Source organism: Pelophylax lessonae (genome assembly GCF_965119305.1).
Source record: "Pelophylax lessonae genome assembly, chromosome: 10".
Taxonomy (NCBI): domain Eukaryota; kingdom Metazoa; phylum Chordata; class Amphibia; order Anura; family Ranidae; genus Pelophylax; species Pelophylax lessonae.
The window spans coordinates 24946617-24960979 of NC_138777.1; the positions used below are offsets into that span (position 1 = coordinate 24946617).

A 14363-nucleotide genomic window follows, 5' to 3' on the forward strand; every position below is an offset into this window, starting at 1 on the left:
AGCAAACATTCACTACGGGTTAATCTTCAGGTGCACGTGTTTTAAATGACTTGTGATTGAATCCCCAACATTCACTGCTTTAGTATATGGATAGGAAGGAAAGGTAAAGCCCAGTTGTACCCACTTTGTTTATTATTATAGGAATGCAGTCACGCTCCTTTGTCTTAATGCACGGCCGACATTTTTTTTTTCTTTTCTAAAGCTGATGTTTAAGCACTTAAGCCCCGGAAGATTTTACCCCCTTCCTGACCAGGGCCTATTTTGCGATTCGCCACTGCGTGACTTTAACGGACAATTACGCGGTCGTGCGACGCTGTACCTAAACAAATTTTTTCCCACAAACAGAGCTTTCTTTTGGTGGTATTTGATCACCTGTGCAATTTTTTGATCATGCGCTATAAACAAAAAAAGAGCGACAGTTTTGCAAAAATAACAATATTTTTCACATTTTTTTATATGAAATTCCCCCCAAAAAATGTAAAAATCAACATTTTTTAACATTTTCGGCCAATTTGTTTTATGCTACATATGTTTGGTAAACATATGTTTGAGGGGCTGACCGCCGACGTAAATAGTCGTGCGGCGGTCGGCAAGTGGTTAAAGGATTAGGTCCCTGTTAAAAAAAAAAAAAAGAAAAATGCAAATTTTTTATGCAGGTAACAAAAAGTGCATTTATTATTTTTTGTTGCAGGAGCCTGGAAAGCATTGCACCAGCGATCAGCAGATGATGGGTGCAATGCAATGCAGGTCTCCTGCAGACTGTCAGTGTATGGGCTTCCCGATCGTTCCCGACACAGGCAGAACGGCGGTCTGCCTATGTAAACGAGGCAGATCGCTGTTCTGTGACAAAGGAAGTCAGAGAGCCTATGTTTCTGCTAAGCAGGAACAAGGATCTCTGTTATCCCACACTACAAGCACCTTCCCCACAGTTAGTAAGCACTCCCTAGGGACACATTTAACCCTTTGATCCCCCCTGATGTTAAAGCGGTTGTATACCGCTGGCCTTTTTTTTTTTTTCCTGCAAGGTAAAGTTATAATTTGCTAGTATGCATCACATACTAGCATATTATGTGAAACTTACCTTAAAACGAAGCTGTTCCAGCGGCGGGATGGCAGTGCTGCAGCTGCTTCTATCTTCACCTGTCTTCCAGGTTCGCAGGCTCTGACTCTGTGACTGGCTGGAGCTGCAATGACATCACTCCCGTGCTTATGCGTGGGAGCTGCCATTCATGGCACAGGGCTGGGAAGGAACTAGACAGGTGGCCGTCCTTTCAGAGCGCATGTACCAGTGACGTCACTGACTGCATGTAATGTAGCTATCTCCTAAACGGTACATGTTTAGGAGATATTTACATTACCTATAGGTAAGCTTTATTATAGACTTACCTATAGGTAAAAGTCAGGAAAGGAAGTTTACATTCTCTTTAACCTCTTCCCTGTCAGTGTCATTAGTACAGTGACAGTGCATATTATTTTAGCTCTGATCACTGAATTAGTGTTACTGGTCCCCAAAAAGTGTCACTTAGGGGTTGATTTACTAAAATTGGAGAGTGCAAAATCTGGTGCAGCTCTGCATAGAAACCAATCATCTTCCAGGTTTTATTTTTAAAGCTTAATTGAACAAGCTGAAGTTAGAAGCTGATTGGCTATGATGCACAGCTGCACCTGATTTTGCACTCTCTGGTTTTGGTAAATCAACCCCTTAGGCCTCTTTCACACGGTCCGCATTCCGTTGCGGACCGTGCTCTGCTCAGCGGGGATCGATCCACCGATCCCCGCTGAGCCGGCGGATGACAGCTTTGTCTCCGCAGACAGTGTGGAGAGGGAGGTGTCAGAGCCCTGCTGCTCTCTATGGGGAATCAGATGAGAGCGGACCGCCTGTCCGCTCTCATCCGATCCGATCCCCTGGACGGATGGAAAATAGGGTTTCCATCCGTCCGGATTTCACGGACAGGATCGGATGCGGATTTCAGCGGGTGTCAGCGGACATGTCACCGCTGACATCCGCTGCTCCATAGGGCTGAATGGGGCATGCGATCAGATCCGCCTAAAAAACTGACAGGTGGATCTGATCGGAACGCCCGTGTGAAAGAGGCCATAGTGTTCGATTTGTCCACCGCAATGTCGCAGTCTCGCTAAAGGTCGCTGATTGCCGCTATTACTAGTAAAAAAAAAAAAAAAGATAAAAATTCCATAAAAATATCCTATAGTTTGTAGATGCTATAACTTTTGCGCAAACTAATCAATATATGCTTATTGGGATTTTTTTTTTTTTTTTACCAAAAACATGTAGCAGAATACATATTGGCCCAAACTGATGAAGAAATTTGATTTTTTTTTTTTTTACTGAAAATGTTTTATAGCAGAAAGTAAAATACTATTGGTCTTTTATGTTTTGAATGTATGGATTTATGAATGAATGATTTATGAATGATTTATGCATTTATGATTTATAAATAAATCAATAAAATAAATACATTTATAAATAATTATGATTTATACATTTATTTACGATTTATGAATGAATGATTTATGAATGGATTTATGAATGAATGTATTGAATGTATGGTTTGAATGAATTTGGAATAATTATATAACAATAGCGCAAAACAAAAAAAAAAACGCAGAGGTGATCAAATACATCAAAAGAAAGGTTTATTTGTAGGAATAAAAAGGACATCGGTTTTATTTGGGAACAGCGTCGCACGACTGCGCATTTGTCAATTAAAGTAACGCAGTGCCATATCGCAAAAAAAAAAGCCTGGTCATGGAGGGGGGTAAACCTTCGGTAGCTGAAGTGGTTACGTTGTTTGATAAAGTCGCCTGTGCTGGCAGCGCACTGGAGAACTGGACCATTGCTCGCACACAGAGAGGAGAGCTCTGGATTTCTATTGGTCCAATGCACCTTGCATAGTGCTCCCATCAACAATGTTGCCCAAGGATTCCACAGGGTTGTTGGTTGAGTTAAAAACTCTTTTTACCATTATCCTGCAAGATCCACGCTTAGTGGGAGCCACACAGCCAGTAAAGCGAATAATCTGATTGGTCTCTCTTACATAGCAGAAAAATTATCATTAATTAAAATAGGGAGATCAAACATCATTGCATAATACAAGAATTAAAAAATAAATAAATAAATAAAACGGGGTAATAACCCCTTAACAGAGGGGATCCTCATTCCTTTATACTAGATGCTCAAAGAGGTTCAACTATTTGGTATTTTTCAGCTAGTAAAGGTAAGTCAACTGTATGTCCATAAAATAAAAATTTTATTAGAACCACCAGACATCCACTAAGTACCTAAAAAATCAAAAGTAGGTGAATCCTTTGTATGTAGGTGAATCCTTTGTATGTAGGTGAATCCTTTTGTATGTTTTGCAAAATATGACTTTGTCTTTCTCAGACAATGAATGGAATCTAATCGTTGAACATAAAAAGAGAAGTATGGGAATGTTTTTTTTGTTGATTATACTTACCTAGGTGGATGAACATCGATCCGATGCTACATCTGTCCTCCGCCGGCTCTAAGACTGAGAATGAAACAATCAAACACCACAATCACTCGGTTCTCAGAGCTCCCTGAGCAGAGAGCTGCTGACTGTCAGTTGCCGGCTCTGTGCTCGGCCCCCCCTCCTTGCTCACTGGAGCGCTGGGCTGTGGAGGGGTGGGAGCGGCTGGCTCAGGCTCTCAGCGGCTCACTGAGAGGATGAGCCGGTTGCCAGTCCAGGCATGTGGGCGGACCCCGACCATATGGAAGCGATATCTCCCAAGCCTGGACTGGCTCTGGGATGTCAACCGACTGTCTGCTGAAAACGGGTCACAGGAATGCAAAGCGAACTATACTCCTGTGATCCACAGGAGAAGTACAGCCAAACAAGCTTTGGCTGTACTTCTTTATATGTTGGAGAATTTGAAAAGGGGGGGGGGCTTAAAGTGGTTGTAAACCCTTACATATTGTATATCCAGTAAGATGACTGGCCTCAAGTGATACAGAGAGATTAAACAAATCCCCCTACATAAGTTGTACCTTTTTATCTGCAGTATTAGCTTCTCTATGTATATTCAAAGTTCAGAATTCATAAAGCTTCTGTAAGCTGTCAGAAAAAAGGGGGGCGGAGAGCTAAAGTTACACTTTGCAGAGCTCAGTAGGGAGAGCTCTGAGAGCTGATTGGAGGGTAGGGACACAGCCCTTTTACACAGCATACAGGAACACAGCTAAGACTGTCAAGCACAGGCTGCGTGCTTGAGATCCCTCCTGTCATCTTTTTTTCTCTTGGTGTCAGGAAAACTAGTCAGAAGTGACTCATGTAGACAGTAGAGGAATGAAGCGGCAGACAGAAATTACACTTAGTGCTCTGGTTTGAGACAAGTACACACTATAGAAGGAGATGCTTCATTCATATTTAATGTCTTTCCTGGTTTACAACCACTTTAAAGCATAATTATACCAAAAAATTATGTACAAAAACTGAAATACCTGTTTTTAGGTGGTCATCCATATATCCATGTAGCGCGCCTTAACCACTTAAGCCCCGGAAGATTTTTCCCCCTTCCTGACCAGGGCCTATTTTGCGATTCGGCACTGCGTGACTTTAACGGACAATTGCGTGGTCGTGCGACGCTGTACCCAAATAAAATTGACGTCCTTTTTTTCCCACAAACAGAGCTTTCTTTTGGTGGTATTTGATCACCTGTGCGATTTTTTGCTCATGCGCTATAAACAAAAAAAGATCGACAATTTTGCAAAAATAACAATTTCTTCCCATTTTTTTTATATGAAATTCCCCAAAAAAATATGTAAAAATCAAAAATTTTTAATATTTTAGGCCAATTTGTTTTGTGCTACATATGTTTGGTTAAAAAAAAAAATCGCAAAAAGCATATTTTGATTGGTTTGCGCAAAAGTTATTGCGTTTACTAACTATGGGAAAGATTTTTGTCATTTTGATTGTTTTTTTTTTTTTAACGAGTAATGGCGGCGATCTGTGATTTTTTTTTTTTGCGGGACTGCGACATTGCGGCGGACAGATCGGACCCTTGACTGACATTTTTGACAGTTTTGGGGGTACCAGTGACATTTCTACAGTAATCAGTGCTATACATATGCACTGTTACTGTAAAAATGACACTGGCATGGAAGGGGTTAACTTTATTTGAGAAGGAGGGGTTAAGCATGTCCCTAACTGTGATTGGATGTGGCTTTTCATGTAACAGCAGAGATCAACGGTCCTACCTAGCAGGATTGTATGATCTGTGCTGTTACACAGGGGAGAATGACAGGCGCCTTTGTTTACATTACTGCCTTTCTCCCGGTGTAACCGACTATTGCGAGTGACCGGCGGACATCGGGTCGCGCGGGGGGTCCGTGAGGGAGCGGGAGCGTGCCTCCAGCGGGGCGCGCTCGCTCCCTAGAGCCTCACAGGCAAGCGACATAGTACTACGTCACTTTGCCTGTGAGGGGCTGACTGCCGACGTAAATCGCCGTTAGGCAGTCGGCAAGCGGTTAAAGCACATGTTAACGTCTACCTCACAAAACAAACCATTCAGTTTAAAATAGAGATGAGAGGCAAAACATTTGTGTATGTATACAATGTATAAAATAAATTATGAATATATTTTTGTCCCATGATCTCTGTTCTCTGCTGAATATGGAGCTTAGAGAGATAAGGGAGGAGAAACAGCAGTACAGTGATCTTGGCTGGCCATTATAGGATAGTCAGGCTGAGCTCCCAGCACAGCCAGAAATCTGATCACACTGAGATGGATGTGCTCTCATGCCTAGCATAGTCAGTTTGAAATAGAACACGGGGACTGGCAGGAACACCAGGTATTTTGCACAAAGGAAGCAATACAAAGAGGAGAGAATACCATTTAACACAAGTACATGGTACAAAGAGACCCATATCAGGAATGTGAAATGTTGGAGTAACATATTCTTTAACTTTGCATTAGCTAGCTGAATTATGGATTTCCGTTCCATCACTGTGCCGGTATCGTTGACCTGACCTCACCATCACCTCATATAAACTCACAAGTGGCTCGATGTAAATTTGACATTAAATGAACCGTTGACAATCATTTGAAGATTGCCCAAGTGAAGTTCTATAGGCTTGACAGCAGCGGGGGAGACTTTATGAGCCGTGGTAGGGTTTATTTTAGTTGACAGAGCTGCTGTATCACACATCGAATGTTTACAATAGAGAGACAAGTATGCTATTTGAAAAATCGTGACCTCATCTTTAGGTGTGAATGTTCCTTTTGCAATGATGAGTGTTTGTGTGGTGTTACTGATTAATCTGTGGCTTTTGAAATTTACCATTAAGTGAAGCCATTAAGTAGAGTTGCGGTAGTTCATCGTTGGATGGGTGGAGTTTTGTTGAGTCAAGATTATAGCTTTGGCTTTGGTAAAGTAAAATTTCATGGCTGAACTGGTTAGCCAAATATATAGGCTCAGATGTATAATGCTTGTAGACCTTATAGTTGTAATAAACTCTGACATTATATAGCATTTTCCCCTTTACAGGTAGCTCCATGTTACTATTAACCAGGGTATTTAACAACATTTTGCCGCAAACACCTAACATTTGCCGGCTTGAAATTTGTACAGCCTGTTTTATCCTTTCAGCAATTCTCTGAACTTCCAGATCCAGTGGTGTGCACTATTCACAGGTGACTTACTGCTTAGGAACTACATGTCCCATGATACTCCATACCCAGTTCTGCTGTCACATATGGCGCTTTTCCACTGCATGGAACCGAACGGTTCGGCTCGCTTTTGTGCTTTTCCACTGCTGGTACCGCATGGTATGGTGTAGGAACGGTTCGGTACGGTACGGTACGGCGGTGGTACTGTTTTTGAGAGCCGTACTGTTCGGTTCCATGCAGTGGAAAAGCGCCACCGTACCGAACTGTTCCAACACCGTACCGTGCGGTACCAGCAGTGGAAAAGCAAACTGGGCCAAGCAGGGCCAAGCAGGGCCGAGTAGAGCCGAGCCGGCACTTGCAGTGGAAAAGTGCCAATAGTTGATAAGAGACTAAGATGATGAAGGCGACCTTTCTTATATCTCCTGCCCAAGCACCGCTGAAAGCGAGATAAGATGGTGCTAATGGACAGGAGGAACATGAGTGCCAGAAGATGTTGCTTACGGAACCCCAGATTGGAGATTCCACTCCACCAGATCCAGCAGAACATGTGGGCAGGAGTGTTAGATGAGGGGTCAGCAAGAGAACCAGCAAAAGTGAAAGAGAAACTCTCTGGCTTGGCCATGGGGTTTGGAAGGGCAGAGTCCACTGGTAACACCAACAGGCACAAGGGAGGATATCCAGCGTACTAAAAGCTATCAGTCCCAATAACTGGATAAATATAAACAACAACAGTCACATAGAAGGAGAGTCCAATGTGCTAGCTTAGCGGCAGCCACTGTAGAGGTCCGGAGCTAGAAGTGACTCTAAAAAAAAGACGTAAATTTCGTTTAAGTACGGCGTTGCATGACCGCGCAATTGTCAGTTAAAGTTGCACAGTGCCGAATCGCAAAAAGTGGCCTGGACGTACAGCAGGAAAATCCTCCGGTGGTAAAGTGGTTAAGTAATGTTATATTCCAAAACCGATCCAGTACTGGGAAAAGGAGAGCAGAGCTGATCCGAAGAGCGCCTGACCCGCGGCTGAGGCATGGACACCATTCAACACAAAAGGGGGCAAAATGAAAAGGCAACACTGTGTACAGTTTTGGAATATGACATTACTTAAGGTAGTAAATAAATCAACCCCGGATAGTGAAGGTAAATCTCCCTAACATAGGCACAAAGAGCAATCTATTCCCTATCCACTCTATTCAAACTTAAAAATACATTTTTGCAATTAGTAATACCTTATTGATAGTTCTGGGTAATCCCCAAAGATTATACAAACACAACTCCTACAGAGAGGAGGCAGTAGGAGTTCAATGCTTGAAGCTTGTAAAATGTAATTTCCTCTTTCTCTGCTTCCTGTATCATTAATCACAATCAAATCCTAAACACTGATTCCGATTATTTGTGAACAACCTCTTAGCCCCGGCTGTTTTTTTTTTTTTTTTACATTAGGTATCCTATTTGTGAGAAACAGCAAGGACATTGTTCTAGCATCACCATCAGGTGTGGTCCAGGATCACCAGATTGCAGAGAGCGAATGGTGCAGCACACCAATACTTGGATGAAAAACTGAACTACTAACCAGGTGGGTGTTATTCCCTGTATGCATTTAAAGGTTTCATTTTTGGTCTGGTATTAACTGATATTTCCATTTTGAATGGGTGATAAAGGGTTTAAAATTATATTTAACCATATTTTTGTAGTTGTTTCAAATGCTGCGTAAAACACTTACAAAGCACACTGCTCCTTGATCTTGTAGTTTTTTTTTGCATCAAAATAACATGTTCCTCTGAGTGCTGGTCCTGACATCCAGATTTTGCATGGTGGTGGTGGTGGTGGTGATGGTAGCTTTCCCTAGCAGGGTACCATGGGGGCACCCTTTTGTTGCTCGCTCCTGAGATTGAAATACATGGTGATATGTGCATCAGTGCAGGCAGGGTCCTCAGGTCAGCAAAATATGACAGTGGACATTGCACTAGTTCTAGGCATGGTGGGACATGCAGTCCTGGTGAAGTAATCGAATGAATAAAAATTATATTAGTAATGCAAACTCCCCAACAGGAAACTTGTGAAAGCGGTGCACAGGAAGCCAAAAGACGATTCGAATAATGAAATACGTTTTTCAAAGTGTTTCTACAGGAATAATTTAGCGTACTGTTACAAGCTAATACATGCTGATCTGTTGGCGTAAAAATAAGAGGGATTGCTAATACAGCCTTTTTTTTTTTATTTTTTCCATAAAGATTTTTTATTTTTATAAAGAGTTATACAATGCAGATTAAGCATAATGTGTTACAATAAAAGAGAATTTTTCAAAAATGTAACATAACATGTTAACAATTTCAGTAATGAGATTAGGCAAACCTGTGGTGTTATCACCTGTCGCACTCAGAATGATCAACAAGGAAACAAGTAAGAAAATACATCAGAATGGGCGCATCAGATTTACAGTTATTAAACCCAGGAACCAGACCCGGGAACAAACTTTAACTTACAAATAAAATGCTAACCAGCCTTAATGCAAATGCAGCTAAATTGTATATACCATATATAATGAAACGACATATCAGTGTGGAAGTAGTCATTCAAAAAATATTTTAGCCACTCCAGGGCATTCTTAAGAGTAGTGAGGTTTGGCCAGTTTAAGATATGATGAGTTAAAGTTTGCTGACAAATCTACAGATTGTTGCTGGGATCCATCATGGAGAATACGCCTCGGTTAAGATAAGAAGTGAGATTCGAGTGTGACCACGGATGTAGCTTATATTGAGAAGGGAAGAAAGAGAGAGAAAGAAAGTAGGGACAGGGGGCGGGGAAGGGGGGGGGGAATAGCAGGGACCTCCACCCCCCCCCCCCCCCCCCGGAGACCAGGTCAAGTGTAGGGCTTTAAGAGCCATTTGGGTTTTAATAGATGACTTTTAGGAGGTGGTCATTTTTCAACCAGGGTGCCCAGGCACCATGGGGTGCCTTGTGGTCTATTCAGGGGTGCCTTGGCAAAATGCCTACGAATTGCCCCAAAATTGTATACAGGACAGCAGATGGATGAAGGCTGCCTTCTAGTTATGCAAAGCCACAGGTTTTCATTGTGTACCATTACCACCTTCTAGCCACCGGGGTCCTAACAACCAATGACCCTTCCCTGCCCCTCTCTGTCAGCACTGGGGTCACATTAGCTGAACGATGGAGAAAAACTGAGGGAGAAGAGAAACACTGGAATACTAGTCACTACCAGTGTGCAAAAGCGTATGGGATTTGGAAGAATAAATCCCCTCTAACAATGGGTGTCCTATGTGTGTGGATGTTGATCTATTATGTAAAACTATTAGAATAGTTTATTATATTTTAGAATGGGGTGCCGCAGGACTGTCCATAATTTTGAAGGGTGCCTTGACTGAAAAAAGGCTGAGAAACATTGTGCTAATACTTTAAACAGAGCTAAACACCAAAAAAAGTAACCTTATATAAAAAGTTAACATTAATCATTAGCTGTTTTCAATCTTAAATCTGAAATTTTCATTAAAATATTATCAGATTCTGCCATAAAGGTCCTTGTTTGGGCTCTTACTGTTATGGGGTGACAACTGTCTCCCAGTTGTGTTCCTATGTTGCCACCCTTGTCTCATATGCACTCATTGTGGATTTGCATGATGTGCAAGCATGGTGCACTGTTGTCACAATCTGGAGTCCTGCCCAGAGCATTCTCCAGTAGGCAACGTGAGTAGATATAATGTATTGGGTTATTGACATTTATTTTACCACGGGCCATAAATTTGTCCCTGTAATGGGAGCTGGGGAAGAGGATGAGGTTTGTTTATCCTCTTGGGTTAAACATGGGTTTCCCTTAAGGCCTGGGATTTTGCTTCTGCCTGCTCCTGTTGGGTGTTCTCCAGTAGGCAGAGTGAGAGGATACAATGTATTGGGTTAAAAATATTTATTCTGCCCATGTCAGTCGGTGTCTGTGAGTGATTTGGGCCGGGGAAGGGGATAAATATTTGAACAGACCTTCTGAAAAGGGTCTTTGTCTCCAAGGCTTTGGCTTGTAAAGATGCCTGTGTAGCACAGTCTAGTCTTTGCATCTTGGTCTCTGCTTGGTAAGGATCCGGATACAGAGGACGAATCTTTGCCTCTCTGTCCTTGCCAAGGGTAGGAAGCTAGGGTCAAACAGGGTTTTGTTCTTAGGTCTCTCATTTGGAACTAGAATATCCAAACTGGCCTGTGACAGAGGCAAGATTCCTAAGCTGGCCTGCGGTAGAGGTAAAATACTGCTAGATAGTAACCCGTCTGGGGCTAGTATTCTTGGAAAAGTCTTCTATGTACAGGGATCTTCTGCTGACATTTTGGGGTATCATGTACAGTACAGTACTGATCTCTCTCCCCAAGACAGTTAAGTCAAAAAATTGCAAGAAAATGTTGGTGTTGGTGGATTGATGAAATTCTGGGTGCTTCTACGAGGGTGTCATCAATGGGAATACTAGGAGGAGCCTTTAAAATTACAGCAGATCGGAATAATGCTTCACGTTTTAATAGTGTCACTGGGAGCCCATAAACAGTTGACGGTTTTTCACAGATGGTTGCTTTTCTGAAATGACATTGTGGTTGTATTATGTGGTCAGTTTTGATGCAGAGCTTCGTTCGTAGACTTTGTTATCACTGTCAGATGACTGTCTGTGATATGAAAATCTGGAGACATTACTTTGACGTTAGATGAAGCAGAAGTGGGTCATGTACGGTGAAATTTGGAAAGAACGGGATATACGGGGTTGGCAGGGCACTCAACAGTCTAAAAAATTAAAACAGGCAATTTGAGAAACAGACGAAGAGTTTTGTAATACTCCAGTTTCAGCCACAGTCAGACAGGAAGTTTAACACATTGCAGGAAACTTTCTAGTATAATCGTATCACGTGTGAGAAAAAAAACGTAACCCACAACAGAAATCCCCTTCTCATTTCAGGAGAACTGAGATGCGTTGGAGCCATGTGGTGTAATATGTACAATTACTAAGCAGTTTCTATAACCTCAAAACTGGATTCACATTTCCACGTGCATTAACATGCATTGATTGGCACCCCAATGCCTGTGTTGTAGCCATCTGTGAAACACAGTAGCGCAATGCCATGCATTGTGTTACAAAGAAAGAGTCTGGTAAATATGGGCATATTTACGCTGGCAGCCCATTTATTTAAATAGGTTGCCTTAACCCAAGACTTAAATGGGTTCTCAGGGTTACTATACCATGTCTGCCAGCTGTCCCTGACTTCTGGGGACCGGTAACATAGTAGATCTTTTAGGAATATATGAGTATAGATTACACAAAATCAATAAATCTTTCATTATTAAAAATCATGTAATAACAATAATAGCACTTGCCAAAAAGGCATCATAAATATCATACTACCATCAAGTATAAACTCTTAAGTATATTGGATTCTGACAAACTCGTCAACCTATTTTAAATTACCTGCATGCTGTGAATTATATAGGATGTTTTGGTCTGTATTATAAGAATGCTTCAGTTGGCCACGCATGGTTGGATTTTCATTCAAAAATCTGTAGAAAAATCTTTCATTAAAACATTCTTTTTGCCATCAAGTCAAACAAATTTGTTCAAAAACCCTTAAAATTTTGTCCAAACCTGCTATTTCAATGGGATTCCAGACATATTAGACAAGTTCCATTGCAATATGTACTATTTTCCTGAATAAAAACCACATTCACAGTTAAAATTTTGTTCATTCAAGTGAAACTTTCCATCCTGCTCCCTCCAATTTCCTCACCACCTGCACCTTCAAATTTTCTCTTCTTCAAAATTTTCTTTTATCCAATGTTGATTTGACACCATTAAAAATTTCAAGAATGAAAATTTTCCAACTGAATTCTGCTGGTGTATGTATACCTTTTTCACATTAGGTGATCCCATCCTCTTTGCCACCGTGCAAATGCGTTACATGGGTGGCTAGAGGTTGAGACAATAAAATATTGCTTTGCACAGGGCTTTTTTTCTCTGAGAATAGGTGCAGGAACTCCCTCTCCTAAGTTACTTTGTGTCTCCGCCCCCTACCCACCTCCGAGCACTAACCCTTGGTTCCACCCCTTCCAACCTCTGAGCACTGAACCTTGATTCCACCCCCTACCCAGCTTCCAGTACAGCCTATTTTAGAGAATATAGAGCCAAGTATAATTTTGTATTGAAACGTATGGAATTAGGTTATGATAACAAGAAAAGCAATAAAATAGATCCCCCACAGCCAGCAGCAATAGACCCCCCCCCCAGCAGTAATAGACCCCCAGCAGCAGCAAAAGATCTCCCAGCAGCCAACATCAATAGACTCTCTAGCAGCCAGCAACATTAGACCCCTCCCTAAAAAGTAGATCCCTTCTAGCAACAAGTAACCCTCAGTATCAAACGATCCTCCACCAGCAACAAAAGATTGCCATGCAAAAATAGATCCCCTCCAGCAACAATAGATCTCCCAGCAGCCAGCATCAGTAGACCATCCAGCACCCATTGGAGGTGCCGGAACTGCGTTCGCCCGCATTCCTGCTGAAAAAAAAGCCCTGGCTTTGCATATTTTAACTATTGTCTAATGTTGTACAAATGCTACCTTGAAAGTCTGCTAGCACAATAGTTGTGTTTTTCTATCTTATTTTGATTATTAACAATAGTGGAGTTTTCCTTTAAGCATGTGGGGAGGTTGGCTGTGTATTATTTCTGTGTCACTTTCTACTCACTCTCGTGCTCTACTGCATGAGATGATGCGTGAAATCCAGCTATGCAACTTTGACTACACGGAGAACTGTATAATTTTCCTTGTCAGTCTTCCTCAGAAGTCATTTACTTTTTTTTTTTTTTGCCAAAGCCGTGTACAATGTTCAATCCAGGTTTAGGGGATTTAAACTGTATTCTAGGGGCATGGCCAGGCTGGGCATGTGAGTGGAACAGCCTTTCAGAGCTCTTGACTAATATCTTGTTACCGTATATAAATATGTGAATGGTCGTTGGATAGACCTAGATCACATAGTTAGATATCCCTAAAATCCCGAATTGGACATAATAAATAAAAGCACAGGTATGGCGAGGTCCAAGCATCCAAAGAAGAAAGGACTTCATCCACACCATATGGTTTGGATGAAGTCCTTTCTTCTTTGGATGCTTGGACCTCGCCATACCTGTGCTAATATCCTGTTACCGATCCTGACTCCGGTCATTGATCCGGGCGATATAGGTATCATTCTCTTCAGCGCAGCCAGAGGAATCCATCAATGCCAGACCAGATCAGATCTATGATGACCGAGGAGCAAGGGAGAAGGGACACCCCTGGAGATTGACATGCACAGCCCTAAGGAAAAAAAGGAAAAATATTGCGCTAACCATAAAGGAGCTGCTACACAAAACAACTGACAAAAAAATTGTGATACAAAGAAAATCCAAAAATGTGCAGCGCTAGTGAACATTAAAATGTAAATCAATGAAAAAAACATGTGATAGTGAATAATCCAAATGATATTATTCCATAATGGTAAGTCCAAATAATATAGTCCAAATGTGTTAAGATATAAATCAAGTCAACAATCCCAAGTGTATATGTGACATGGCTGTCCAATAGGGTGATGAATGGATCCCAACACCAACAAAAATGGAGATGTATTATGCTCACCAGAACCGTAGGACTCAGAGTGCCATATAGCACCTGGGTCAAACCAGCTTGTTAAACTGTAAATAGATGATCCGAAA

General features: G+C 41.7%; 1 protein-coding gene across 2 annotated transcripts in view; it reads left to right on the forward strand.

The window, feature by feature from the left end:
- EHF (ETS homologous factor) overlaps positions 1-14363 on the forward strand; it is a 132750-nt gene that overhangs the window by 25530 nt on the left and 92857 nt on the right. For both annotated transcript variants that reach the window (XM_082269700.1, XM_082269699.1), the window contains exon 2: positions 8083-8215. The gene's annotated coding sequence lies outside the window, so the exon portion shown is untranslated. The remainder of the gene's footprint in view (positions 1-8082; positions 8216-14363) is intronic.